At 41.8% G+C, this 11547-nt stretch overlaps 1 protein-coding gene across 1 annotated transcript in view; it reads right to left on the reverse strand.

Moving 5' to 3' along the window:
- EMB1379 (embryo defective 1379) overlaps window positions 1-663 on the reverse strand; it is a 63609-nt gene extending 62946 nt beyond the window's left edge. Inside the window, exon 1 of the mRNA XM_010248670.3 lies at window positions 51-663. The gene's annotated coding sequence lies outside the window, so the exon portion shown is untranslated. The remainder of the gene's footprint in view (window positions 1-50) is intronic.
- Between the last annotated feature and the right edge of the window lie 10884 nt (window positions 664-11547).

An 11547-nucleotide genomic window follows, 5' to 3' on the forward strand; every position in this document is an offset into this window, starting at 1 on the left:
AACAAATTTATATTAAATAGCTCAATCATCAAAAATTAAACAAAACATACCAATAATCCCTGAGTAAACTTTGGTTTACCAAATTGAATCCTCACGAATCAAAGTTTTTGATGTGGCCTAGAACTAGGGATCTTTTGCAATCGAGAACTTGTTCCAAAGAATCAAGATTTGAAAATATAAAGGTTGAAGATCAAATGAGACTTGGTGTTATAGAGTAGTTACGGGAACAGAGAGGTTAAGAATTTCTAGGCAGCAATGACTGATAGAGAGTTTTTGTCAATTCATTGAAGATGGAAAGCAAAACCAGACATTTGTTGACAGTCTAGATCTTGCTGTAGAGATGAAGAATAGGGAAAGTGGGAATAAGAGAGAGAGAGTGAGTGAGTGAGTGAGAGAATGATAATGAGAGAAAGACAAAGAGGGGGAGGAGAAAAAGGTGGCAGAGAGTGGGATAGGTGGTAGTTGAGACTCAGATCTATTGCTGCAATGACAACTTGCAATGATGGAGAAGGTGGAGGATAAGGAATAGAGAGGAGTGTGTAGGGGGGAGAGAGAGAGAGAGAGAGAATGAGAATGAGAACAAGAACAAGAGAACGACAAAGAGGGGGAAGAGGAAAAGGTGGTAGAGAATGGGATAGGCGGTAGTTGAGACTTAGATCTTCTACTGCAACAACTTGCAACGATGGAGAAGGTGGAGGATAAGGAAGAGAGAGGAGGGTGTAGGAGGGGAGAGAAAGAGAGAGAGAGAGAGAAAAGACAAATAGGGGGAAGAGAAAAGGGTGGTAGAGGGTGAGATAGGTGGTAGTTGAGACTTAAATATACTGTTGCAACAACTTGCAACAATGATGAGGTGTGGAGGATAAGGATGAGAGAGGAGGGTGTAGGGGGATGTGTGTGTGTGTGTGTGTGAGAGAGAGAGAGAGAAGGAAGAAAATTGTTGTGTTATAGTAGTAGAAATTGGAATGGTCTGATCGGGTGTTTAGGGATGAATTTGGGGGGTTCAGGAGGAGGACCAATAAAAAATTGGATGCTAACAGCTGCCCTTCTTTGTTGTGAGGTAGCAGGCTATGGAACAAAAAAGACTAAAAAAAGCATACGAAGATTTTTTTGAAAGGGTAAGCTAGGAAGATGGTCGAGGTGAGGAAGGATGATTCCCATGTAGCATCACCCCATCTTGAAGGTTGTTTGATTTTAGTAATAATGGCCTTTCCAACAAGTATGGATGATCTTTTGGAGTGAGGCTAGTTATACACCTCGAGGTGAGAAAACTTGAAATTTAAATCAATAATGTGCCATGTGGCGATGAAAGCAATAATAAGATCTCGATTAAAAACTGTAATGTTCCAACATTGCGAAAAATTTAAGTGCTATGCAATAACAAACACAGGTGATTTGTGATGTGCCAACATGGCAGGAAAATTTGGTATTGTAGAGCAAAGAATGTAGGTGATTTGTGATGTGTTGATGTAGCAAAAAATTCATGTGCTATAGAGCGAAGAAATCAGGTTATTTGTGATGTGCTAGCATGGTAAAAAACTCATGTGCTATGCAGTGATGAAAATATTGATTAATTATGTGCTATTGCAGCAATAAAACTACTATGGAGCTAGGAATATTGATTTGTGATATGTAAAAGTGAGAAAACAATTCATGTGCTATGAGCAATTTATACATGTAATTGGTGATGTGCTAGTGAGCCAAAAAAATCTATATGTTGTGGAGTGGAGAAATTAATGATTTATGATATGCCCATGGTTTTAAAAGGCATTAGAGGTGAGGTGTGAGGCATATGCATCAAGGCAAGGCGGTTGAAATTTTCCTAGCCTTGGTAGCCTCTACAAGAAACTGTAGGGTGGTAGCCTCAAATTTTGTGAGGCGTACACCTTTTGCCTTGATATGTAAAAAAAGTTAAGTAGTAGCCTCAAACTGTTTGAACATTCTAGTCATGAATTTTGTTTTATAATATGGTAGAAATGGTAAAAACTTTTAAGAACTTTGGTGACTTAGGTGTTATCACCCAATTTTTTCTCAGTCTACCGCTTAAACCTCCAATTTACCCAAACACCCGATCAGACCCATCAAATCTCTCTGAAACACCCAAAAATATAAATTTTCAGCCCCAAAGCCCCTAAATCCACCATTAAATCCATTCGATGTCCTCGATCAACCCCCATTTACACCTTAATCTATAGATCAGACACCACCATTAAACTCCAAACAACCCAAAATACTTACCCATAAAAGTTTAGCTCAAAATTCCTCAATGTACCCCTTCATTAAGTGAAGATTTCATTCCGATGCCTCTCATTGACCTAAACACTCGGAACCCATTTTCCTTTGATCTTAACACAACCAAACCAATCAAACCACACCATTAAACTATAGATACATCAAAACACTTGCCCATAAAGTTTTAACCCTAGATTCAGCCGTTTTCCCTTCCATCAAACTAAGATTCTATTCCAGATCATCCCATTTACCCAAATTCTTATGATGTTGACCCCCTAGACCTATTAGGCATTACCACAAGATCTCAGACACCTTCAAATACCCACCTGTAAAATTTCAGCCCCAAACACCTTTGTTTACCCCTCCATTACACCTAGATTCTGTTTTGAGACTCTAGATTGATCGGATTCCAAATCTTTTCGATCTGGGCCCAGTTGGCCTAAACTAACCTTATCAATCACCTCAAACTGTCCAAAAACCTACCATATGAAATTTCACCCAAAACTGCCTTTATTTGCCCCTTCATCGCACCAAGATTCTATTTCGAAACAACAAATTGACTGAACCAGTGCTTTTCTAGATTTGCCCGATTTGGGCCTAGTTGGCCTAATCCGACCCCACCAATCAACCCAAAACATCCAAAAACCTAACTTGTTTGGGATTACCATGTGAACCCCACCTACTGGACCGGGGAGAGGGGTGCCTAACCCCTTCCCTATCCTATCTAAGTTTTACTTGGACGAGTGTAGCCAATACCTCGGGTTTTGAAGTCACTATTAAAATAAAGCGGTTTTAAAAATTACTTTCGGAGGTGCCATCACCTCCATTTTCATAACTGATGGGTGGCGACTCTAAATCCAGCCCAAGTGAGATGTTTTCTTGATACTCACAGACTAACGACTCCATTAGGGAGTTCTTGGACCATAGGTGGGGCCCATTTGGCTTTATTGCTATTTTGTATATATTGCATGCTTATATTTGTTAGAAAAATAACAGTTATCTCTTTATGTTTGTTTGATAGTTCTTCATTGCTCCATTTTTATTATTTCATTATTTACTTATGTACACTTTGTACATCATTCCGCATTAGATCTAGGATCCTATCATCCTATAGGAGAGGGCTGGAAGCTTAAGCCACGAGATCTAAGTACCTATTGGCAGAGCTGATGGTTTTCAACGAGCGACCAACTTGAGAAGCCCATTTGTCCTGTGAGTGGAGGTTTGAAGGCTAGCAACCTTGTTGGAGTTGTTTGAGTCTAGGTGTCAACCCTCCCCTCATGCATCACACTCCAAGTGTCAGCCTAGTCATTTAGGATGTCAGCTACCCACATTACTTTGCTTGCATACCCCTTGTGGGGCCCACATCAAAATAATAATATAAATTAAAAAAATATAAAAATATAAAAACATAACAAAAAAATAGATAAATTATCAAGAGTCCAATAAAACAAAAATAGAAATAGAATAATAGGATAATATATATATAGATAGATAAAAAACTAAAAAAATATAGTAAAATAAAAAATTAAAAAAATCATAAAAAAAAGAAAAAAATTCAGAAAAGAGGGGTAGGAAGGTTAGGAACAAGTACACATACAAGAAAATAAAAAATAAAAATAAATAAATAAATATTCCAAAAAATTGAAAAAGAGGAAAATAGAAAAATATAAAAGGGAAAAATGAAAAAAAGTAAAAAAGAAAGGAAAAATAATAAAATATATAAAATAATCAAATTTCCCAAAATTTTAAATCAAATAAAAAGTCAAAAATACAAAAAAAAATCCAAAAAAATCAGAAGAGTGAAAAATTTGAAGATGAAGTTTTTATATAAACAAGAAAATAAGAAAAAAGTAATAAGATATAAACATATAAAAATGTAAAGAAAAATGGATAAAAAGTAAAAATAATATTAAGATAACAAATTTCTAAAAAAAATAAAGCAAAAAATTTATAATATAACAATTGAAAATAAAATTACAAATATATGAAAAATAAAAATAATAAAATAAGAAATAAAAAAATCAACAAAAAGAAAAAGAAAAGGAAAAAAGGAATAGAAATGAAAAAAAGTAATAATAATAATAGTAATAATAGTAATAATAATAATAATAATAATAATAATAATAATAATAATAATAATAATAATAATAATAATAATAATAATAATAATAATAATAATAATAATATAATAATAATAATAATAATAATAATAATAATAATAATAATAATAATAATAATAATAATAATAATAATAATAATAATAATAAATCTAAAAATGTGAGGAAAACAAAAGGTGAAAAGGTAAAAATATAATAACAAAAAAAAAAATAAAAAGTCCAAAAATAAAGTGTCAAGAAATAATAAACAAATCCAAATAAATAATATATATATATATAACAATGATAAATTATTAGAAATATGTGAAAAATCAAAATAATAAAATAATAAAATTTGAAATTAAAAAAAAAAATCAGCAAAAGGATAACATTAAAAAGAGAAAAATAGAAAAGAAAAAGAAAAATAGGAAAAGAAGAGAAAAGAAAAGTAAACAAAAGGAAAGAAAAATAAAACATAAATTTCGTAAAACAATCAAAATTTCCTAAAAATTAAAAATAAAATAAAAAGTCAAAAGTATTGATAAAATAAAAAATATAAAAGGTAAACAAAAAAGCAAAAAAGATATAACAATTGAAAAAAACATATACAAATAAATGAAAAATAAAAATAAAAATTAATAAAATAAGGAGATCAAATAAATGGAAATACAAACAAAAAAATGGATTTTTGGACTGCACTCCATCTCAGAACTCTGATTTGAACTACAAACCTACAACAATTCAAATTTATAAACAGCTCCACCTATAACACCCATACTTGCCCGTGAATTGGCAACAATTCCGAGCTGGCACCTACCCTAAACTATCGGGTGAAGCTACGATTTCTATGGTGAGCTGAACGGTAAAAATCCCAATAAAAGGAAAGGAAAAGATAAAAAAGAGATTGAGTTTAAATCATTCCCTTATTAAGCTGCTATAGTAGCTTAGAGAAAGGGGTGCCTAACACCTTCCCTCTCCCAATCCTTCCGGATTTAGAATCTCTCAATTAACTGCCTTTCTTGGTGGAGAATAGAGTCACTATCAAGAAAATAAAGTCAAATTTCAAAGTTGAAAATGATGGTCCATTTCCTCTGAAAATTGGGTGGTCACTCCGTCTTTTTGAGCCATCCATGAGCTTCTTGGAGCTCATAGCTGGTGACGTACTAGGGAGGTGATTAGGACCTTTACTAGGTGTTGTCTGGGCTCATTGTGCCTAATTGTTGCATGTTGTTAAGGCTTAAAAGTTTAAAAGTTATTGGAATGTGATTTAAAATTGCATATTTGAGAATCTTAGCGCGATAAACCTTCCTAGCTCAGTTCGAAATTGCATTTCAGTGATGCTTAGTGTGGTAAACCTCCCCAATGATTCAAAATCATGTCTTAATGCTACTTAATGCAGCTAACATTCCTAGAAGTTCAAACTTGCACCTTCTTGAAGCTTCATCGCAACCTAGGACATCAAAATTACACATTCTTTCAACTCCATCGTAACTCAGAACATCAAACTTATGCCTTTTTGAAGACCCATTGCAACCCAAAACATCAAAATCACTCATTCTTTTAGCTCCATCGCAACTCAGAACATCAAAATTACACATTCTTTTAACTCCATTAAAACCTAGAACATAAAAAGCATACATTCTTTCAACTCCATCATAACCTAGAACATTAAAATCGTACATCATTTCAGTTTCATTGCACTTTAGTTAGCCAAATCGCACCACCATTGCGCCTCAGAATTGAAGGGATGAGAGATCCATCATATGGATGGCCGAACCCTGCAAGTAGGCTAGGCGAAATTTCAAAATATTTCTCTCTCCCATGTGGGAATCACATTCCCTATTTTAGAAAACTGCATTTTCAAGGATCAATCTTGAACACAAACCGAACCAGATCTGAAACCAAAAGGTAGGAGAGGGATATACCTGATATGGAGTAATAGTAACCCCCAACGAAGGTGTTCACGCCCAAGGAGAATACCAAAGACTGCTCCCACTAAAGATGACACAACGTAGGGTGGAGCAGAATCAGCAGGATGGTTCTTCAACAAGAACCGAATTCTTCAGCAAGAACTCGACGGAGGGCAGGTGAGCATGACTTCTGATTATCTTTTCTCCCAAAAGATAATATCAATAACTCTTCTTGATCTTTCCTACAGGTGGAGATCGAACTAGCAGAGGCGGCAAGAGTAGAAAGGGTAGAAATCTGAAGTGGTCGAACTGCAAGTTTCTTTCTTGTGATCTGCGAATCAGAAGATCTCTCTTCTTTTCTGTGTACTTTTGGTTCGCCCCTTGTTGCTCTATTTATAGCCTTTAAAGAGAGGTTCTCCTAATCCCATTAGGAGTTTCCTAATCCAAATCTTGTATTTGGATCGAGACTCTCTTTAAGAGATAAGGATAATCCCTTATCTTATCTATAGATAAAGATCAACCCTCCTACCTCCTAATCTAATTAAGAGTTTCCTGATCCAAATCTTTATTTGGATATGGACTCTCTAAGTGGATAGGGATAATCCCTTATCCTATCTACTGATCTGAATCTCAAAATCGCCCTCTTTTAATTAATCACATTAAGCTAGTTCGATTTGGGCTTTAGGCCCATTAAGTCTATGTGCTCACTTATCCTCCAAACTGCTGCCCAGTTGGATATCCTTGTATTGCGTGGGACCCAAACATTGATCTACACATCATCCACTTGGGTTCAACCCAGCCTTTGTTACAAGGCCTGGCCAAATTCACTGTAGGAGACAGTGAACCCGTGAGCCCATCACCATGGGCTCTTAATGGGCCCAACATTTACACTAAATGGTCCCTGGGTCAAGCCACCTTATAAAAACCCAAGGACTGTGGGCAGATGCAAGATTAGCCCATCAGGTATTACCCTCAATGGTTTTACACTTAACCTATCAACCCATAATGATCAAACACTGCCCAACAAAAGAGGACCTCTCCCTCGGCTGCAAGGTATAGTGCTTGTTATGGGCCCGGGCGTAGGATCTTGTCATGGGGCGGTTTGTTGGGAAAACTCCTTGCCTTCCCTTTGCAAGTTGACCCTATGGTGGCGGACTGAGGGGTGATTTGTTCAAGAGATCACCTAACTCTCATTGTTCTCTTATTGACTGAAAATTCGATACCTTTATTGAATAAATCAGCTCCTTAAATAGGAGATTATAGGAGGGTTTCCTTCTTGTATTCGGCTAAGGTAGTCCCTCTCTTATCGCAACTTAAACTTCTACCGAAACTCAAACTCTTACTTCTAAAGGAAACACAAAAATAGGGGATAAGGGAAAGGTACAGCTGGCATGTGGGCCCCGCTCTACGTTGGCGCGCGCGACCCAGCTTGCTACTGCCGTGTGGTGCGTGCTTCTGCCGAGTGCTGCTGTCGTGCGGTGCATGCTGCTGCCGGGCGGCTGGCAGACTGTACCATGGCGCGCTGCCGAGCGGTGCGTGCCGCCTGTGCCGCGGCACGCTGCAGGGCGATGCGTGCCGCTAGGCGCGCTGCTGCCTGTGGTTGTGACGCAACGTGTTGCCGGGAGTTGTGTCCATAACATTACACCCCTCCTGGGCAACGAGCTTGTCCTCAAGCTTGAGGTCGGGGTAGGCGTTGTGCAGGTCGGTCCATGGAATCCAAATGGCCTCCGCTGATGGTAGTCCGTCCTAGTCTACTAGAACCTCGAAGGAGGCGTGACCGAATGAGAGCTCTAGGTTGGAGGATGGGTCTGCCGTCCTTGAGAGGGGGTAGAGGAGGCACTTGCGTTGGGGGAGTCCCTGTAAAAGGCTTTAGTAGGGACACATGAAAGACATCGTGGATTTTGCTGTGCTCGGGTAGTTCTAGTTGATAGGCAACCTTCCCGATCTGTTGAAGAACCTTGAAGGGCCCGTAAAACCTTGGGGTCAGCTTTTGGGGGCCCCGTCGCCTGAGGGAGAGCTGTTGGTAGGGCTGGAGCTTTAGCCAAATGAACTGTCCTGGCTGGAAGGTGACCTCGCAGCGGTGCTGATCGTAGGCTATCTTCATACGTGCCTATGCCTGCTACAACCGTAAGGAGACTTCAGCCAATAGGGCATCGCGGTCTTGGAGGCTACGGTCTACTTCTTCCAACCGTGTTGAACCCGGTTCGTAGGAGAGAAGACGAGGAGGGTCTCGCCCATACACCACGCGGAAGGGAGTCATGCCGAGGGACGAGTGGTAGGATGTGTTGTAGTAGTATTCGGCCCAAGGAAGGCAGTCCACCCAGCGTCGTGATTGGTCCCCCACGAAGCAATGAAGGTACATTTCTATGGTGCGATTGACAACCTCCGTTTGCCCGTCCGTTTGTGGATGATAGGCGGAGGAAAAGGCTAGGGTCGTGCCCTGTAATCTGAACAGCTCCTTCCAGAAGGTGCTGGTGAAGACTGCATCCTTGTCACTGACGATGGTCTCGGGCAGCCCATGTAGGCGGAAGATGTGTGTGAAAAAGGCGTGGGCCACAGAAACTGCACTGTAGGGGTGGGACAATGGAATGAAATGAGCATATTTTGAGAAGCGGTCCACCACTACGAATAAGATGGATTTCCCTCCAACTTTAGGCAAGCCTTCAATGAAGTCCATAGAGATATCGGCCCAGATCTGCGTTGGGAGTGAAAGGGGCTGCAGGAGTCCTGCTGGGTGTAAGTTCTCCCACTTTTGTTGCTAACATACGGAGCAGTTTTGGATGAAATCCCTGACCGAGCCTCGCATACCATGCTAATGAAAGTCTGCACGAATGCGGTGTAACGTCTTTTGCACCCCTTCATGGGTGGTGTTGTGGATGCTGGCGAGGATAGTTGGAATCAAGGGACAATCTGTTGGGAGATATACCCTTCCTTTGTACAGTGCAAGTCCCTTGTGGATGGTCCAGTTTGGTTTGGTTGTGCTCGACTGTAACTCTTGCATTAGGTCTCTCCACGTTGGTGATTGGGGCAACACGCTCCTTAGGTCCTCCAGTAGGGTCACGTGGGGCTTGGAGACCGCGTAGAGGTGCGCCGTGTCCTCTTCCTGCCTGGACAGCGCATCAGCGGCCCAGTTGGAGGCTCCCGCCTTGTGGTCTATGTGGAAGTCAAATCCTAGCAGTTTGCTTGCCCAGTGCTGTTGGGGTGGAGTACTAAGCAGCTGCTCTAGAAGGTATTTGAGGCTGCAGTGATCTGTCTTGACAATGAAGGGTCTACCCCACAAATACGGCCTCCAGTGCTGGACGGCCTTGGCCAGTCCGATCAATTCGCGCTCGTAGGCCAGTAGCTTGAGGTGCCGATCTGCTAGTTTGCGGCTAAAGTAGGCTATGGGATGCCCTTTCTGTTGCAGTACTGCTCCGATGCCTATGCCAGACGCATCACATTCTACCGTAAATTCTTGCTCAAAGTTTGGTAGTTGCAGCACGGGGGTAGTGGAGAGTGCGTCCCTTAGGTTTGTGAAGGCGGTGTTAGCTGCTTCATCCCATTGAAATGCATTCTTCTTCAACATCTTGGTTAATGGGGCTGCCAGGAGTCCATAGTCCCTTACAAACTTGTAGTAGTATCCCGTGAGCCCCAAGAACCCGTGGAGAGCCCTGATGGTTTGCAGCTTGGGCCACTCCCAGATGGCTTGAATCTTGGAATTATCTACCGAGACTCCTTCCCTGCTGACTATATGGCCTAGGTAACAGACCTGCGGCTCTCCAAAGGAGCACTTGGTTCGTTTTAGGAAGAGCTTGTGCTGTCGTAGCAGCTCCAGAACTGTCCTTAGGTGACAAACGTGCTCCACTCACAAAGTACTGTAAATCAAGATATCGTCGAAAAATACTAGGACGAACCTGCGGAGGTGGGGCCGAAATACCTCGTTCATCAGGGCCTGGAATGTAGATGGAGCATTGGTGAGACCAAAAGGCATGACCAGGAATTCAAAGTGGCTGTGATGTGTTCGGAAGGCTGTTTTCTCCACGTCTTTAGGGGCCATTCGGACCTGGAAGTAACCTGACCTGAGGTCCAGCTTAGAAAAGTACTGAGACCCGTGGAGCTCATCTAGCAATTCGTCTACCACCGGGATCGGGAACTTGTCCTTGACGGTTCTACTGTTGAGCTCCCTATAGTCCACACAAAATCTCCAGGTGCCGTCTTGCTTTGGCACCAACAAGACTGGTGAAGAGAATGGAGAACGGTTGGGGTATATGATTCCCTGTTCCAGCATCTCTGCACACTGCCTCTCTATCTCGTCCTTCTGTAGGTGCGGGTAGCAGTACGGCCTCACGACGACGGGTCCTGCCCCTGGTATTAATGGGATCTGATGGTCACACGACCGGCCAGGTGGAAGGCCCTTAGGCTCTAAGAACACGTCTGAAAAGTCAGCAAGAAGCCTCTCCATCTCTGCGGTGTGCAAGGCGTCACCATGGAGAGTATGCACCTGTGGTTTCCTTTCTCTCATCTTGGTCCCTTTCCAGGTGATCGCTTCCCATGTAAGTCAAATGTCATGGTCAAGGCGCTGAAATCCCATAGGATGGGGCCGAGGGTGATGAGCCACTTAATCCCCAACACTATGTCGAACTCGTCTAAGGTCAGTACAAATAGATCTGTGAGGAATGGTTCAGAATCCATCTGGATTTAGACGCTTCGGCAGATCCCTGAACTGTGAATTCTCTCCCCGTTTGCTACAACCACCTGGAGCCGCAGCCTGTCTTCCATTGGTAGCTTCAGTCGGAGCGCAGTCTGCTCCCTGAGTCAACCAGAATCCGTACCTATTTTCCTGCCACCTGGGCCTGCAGCTGCATGGTTTGGGAGTTTTGGACTCCAGCGATGGCATGGAGGGAGATCTCGGGTTCTTGTGCCGCCTGTTCCTCTTCTTCCTCCTCCAGCTCATCTACTAGGAGGCAAAATAACCGCTTGCAACGGTGGCCGGCTGAGTACAACTCGTCATAGTTGAAGCATTGGCCCTTGGCTCGGCACTTTGCCATCTTGGCCCTGGATAAGCGTTTGATGGGAGGTGCTGTCGTGCTGCTACCCATGCTAGTTGCAGCTTGGGTGGTGTTGCTGGTGAAAGGGCGTTGTTCCCTGTTGGCGGCCATTGAAGGCCCTCCTATGGTAGATCTTGGGTTCGCCCAAGTCGTTGTGGGATGTCCCATGCTGGACGACCCTCGGCTGATCTGCAGCTTGTGCTCGAACGCTCGGGCTAGATTCATTGCTGTGACCAAGTTGGGTGGGCTCTGCATCTCCACATCAACCCTCAGAGGTTCTGATAG

Source organism: Nelumbo nucifera, chromosome 4, assembly GCF_055504915.1.
Source record: "Nelumbo nucifera cultivar China Antique chromosome 4, China Antique-T2T, whole genome shotgun sequence".
Lineage (NCBI taxonomy): Eukaryota > Viridiplantae > Streptophyta > Magnoliopsida > Proteales > Nelumbonaceae > Nelumbo > Nelumbo nucifera.